Source organism: Salminus brasiliensis, chromosome 2, assembly GCF_030463535.1.
Source record: "Salminus brasiliensis chromosome 2, fSalBra1.hap2, whole genome shotgun sequence".
Lineage (NCBI taxonomy): Eukaryota > Metazoa > Chordata > Actinopteri > Characiformes > Bryconidae > Salminus > Salminus brasiliensis.
In genome coordinates, this window is record NC_132879.1 from 16,788,114 (window position 1) to 16,791,613 (window position 3,500).

Genomic DNA, 3,500 nt, shown 5'->3' on the forward strand with positions numbered 1-3,500 from the left:
AAGGACACATGAAGGCCCCACCGGACGGACCACCGGATATGTACCACTGGGAATTAGATGTTTTTGTTCTGGAAGTAGATTTTTAAGAATGCAATCAAATCCAGGGCCCAGAGGCTTAACAGCAAACCAGCAAAGTTATGGCATGTGTTCTCTAAGACCTTAATATATATGGGTTGTGTCAGTTTATGAAAGATGGTGTTCTGTGATACAGCTCAAAAAACATTTTGTGGCACCTTTATTTTTCAGAGTGTAATACCTAAAGAATTGGGATTAATAGCTACACCAACCTTTTGGGGATTTATACCCCTTCCCATTATAACTTCATATGAATGCTTGCGTTGTTCGGCAAGAGAGGCAGCACTTGGGTTTGCCAGAGATCTTCCAGTGAGACAAGCAGATTTCCTTTAGTCCCTGCCAACACACTTTAGCCCCAAACATTATGTTGAGTAACTGCAGCACATCAATCACCTGAAAATATAGGACATGTGTTCTCCTAGACATAAACATAGGTTGCCTACATAGAGAGAAACAGAAACATACTCCTATGCTCTTTATAGGTAAATGCAAACTCATTATGGATATAACTGTAACTCTAAACGGTCGTTTATATGAAACTGGGAGAACCCATGTACACTCCCTTTATGAGTTAATATTTGGTAGGAAGCCCCACCTAAATGAAGAGATATAGTCTGATGTACCAAAAACACAGAATGCAGTTGAAGCAGTACACGAGCAGTATACTGTGTCCAACCCTTTCACCAATGCTCTTGTGGTTGAAAGCACTTGTGGTTAAATGTCCTATTAATATCATTGATTTGATATTGAACACTGGATGAGCAGATGACCACATATTACTAGACATAGTCTAAGTGGAGACCTAGACACCTAAGTGGATATTCACATCTAGATTTGGGAAAAGATGGTTCTGAGAAACCAGACACACAGTGAATGCTTGTTTGTTAACATAAAAACCTTGAAGCAGTTGAAGACACACCCTTTTCATACCCAGACCCCAGATTTAAATAAATAAATAAATAAATAAAAAACATAATAATAATAACAATAATAATAAAAGAGCCATATCACATCTAATCTAAATCTATAACCTGTAGACAAGTGTTTTATTAGTTGTTTATTTATGTATTGTTGTTATTTATTTATATAGCAGACAAACAAAAACATGTGTGTGTTTGTGTGAAGTGTAAAGTGAATGCGGAATGGTGTTACCCGAGTCATGGGTAGGTCTTCTCACTGCAGTGGTGATAATGCTAGCAGTGGTTTGGTTTCCTGTGTATAAAATAGTTTGCTATTTTACACCTTAACATCACCAGAGGCCATATGATGCCAGCTGATGTCATTGTTGCAACTCTATGAGAACTTCAAACCGTGTTTTTAGACAAAGCAGCTATAATGTTTAGTTTGCTTTGTGCAGACTTTCAGAGAATCAACATCATTTTGATGCAGTTCTTTAAATACTATTCCACAATGAAAGAAAATAACCATAAACAGTAAAAACGTCAAGCTATTTCAGCTGCAGTAAAAAGTCATGGGATAGCAGTATGGAAATTGATTATAAAGTGGCGTTACCTCAGGGGGCGGCTAGGGAATGCCCACAGCTGTATAGTTGTGAGGTGTTATCCTGTGAGTGAGGTTGAACACTGGCCAGCATGCTCATGGCAGGGTAACATGAATTATGAGTTCATACATAATTTATGAGTTTGAGTAAGGCATGATAGTTGGTGCCTGATGGATGACATTCTAAGTTGTGTAAGCACTAACATTCCTGGATCCACAGCAACACCTGTGTACCAGGAACACGTCATTGAAGACATTACCACCCACAGTGGACAAGAGTGCTTAATGATCGTGACTGGTGGCATCAAGCTAGAATTGTCCTTGCGAAAAGACAAGCCATTCTGGCAGATATCACATCCACATTCAATGCAGGAGGTCCAACACGCATATCATATATACCTGGGCTCTGGCGATTGCTAACCGGACTCTAGCGGACAGACGAGTCACAGTACCAACTGATACAGGCTGATAGATAGGGTTTGTGTGGCACAGATCGCATGAAGCCCTGGGGTCTGACATGAGCCCAAGCAGGAATTTATGGGATGTGGTGAAGAGGTCCATTTGCAGCCAAGATCATGCATCTACAAATACCATGTAGCTCAGGATGGCTGTCCAGATGGCATGGCTCAACATCCCTTCAGACGTCCATGGCGAGTTGCTGCCCTTTGTGTTCCTACACATGTTAGTGTAAAGCCTCAATGACCTTTTGAACTAATTTTCTGAGAACTAATGAGTGGATTATGAAAGTAAGTGAAAGACATTGGCCTCGTTACTCTTCTCAGGGCTATATATATATGACCATTCTCAGTACTACATGGTGTTTTTTAGCACTATATTGAACCCATTTTCAGTACTACGTAGTATTTTTCAGCACTATACTGAACCATTTTTCAGTACTATATGAAACCTCCTTTCAGTACTGTACAGAAACCTGTTTTGGTACTGCATAGAACTCTTTTCAGGGCTATATATGACCCTTTTCAGTACTATAGTATTTTTCAGCACTGTACTGAACCCATTTTCAGTACTATATGAAACCTGCTTGTATAGAAACCTGTTTCAGTACTGCATATAATATATATATATATATATATATTGTTTCAGGGCTATAAATGACCCTTTCAGTACTACATAGTACTATATAAAAGCTAATTTCAGTACTGTATAGAAATCTGTTTCAGTACTGCACAGAACTCTTTTCAGGGTTATATATATATGATCCTTTTTTAGTACTATAGTATGTTTTAGCAGTATATTGAACCGATTTTCAGTACTATATAAAACCTCAGTTCAGTACTGTATAGTAACCTGTTTCAGGACAGCATAGAACTCTTCTCAGGTCTATATATGACCCTTTTCAGTACTATAGTCTTATTCAGCACTATACTGAACCCATGTTCAGTACTATATAAAACCTCCTTTCAGTATGGTATAGTAACCTGTTTCAGTACTGCATATAACTCTTGTCAGGGCTATAAATTACTCTTTCAGTAATACATAGTCTTTTTTAGCACTATATTAACCCCATTTTTATTATTATAGTATTTTTCAGCACTATACTGAACCCATGTTCAGTACTATATAAAACCTTCTTTCAGTACTGCATAGAACTCTTTTCAGGGCTATACAGGACCCTTTCAGTACTATAGTCTTTTTAAGCACTATACTGAACCTGTACTGAAATTGTCATGACTTTATACAGCACAGCCCTTTTCAGTATTATAAATAACCCTTTCAGGTTATGATATTTGCAGTGTGTAAACTAAAACACACTCACAACAAGCAGTTCAGGACAGTGGAACAAACTGCTGTGGGCTTTAGCTGGAACTGCCAAACTTTGCATACCGTGCATCAAACGCGACGTCGATTGGGGGATTTCTGAAGCCCTGCCTGCCAAAGCTGTGTACGCAGACGCTCAGAGGCGC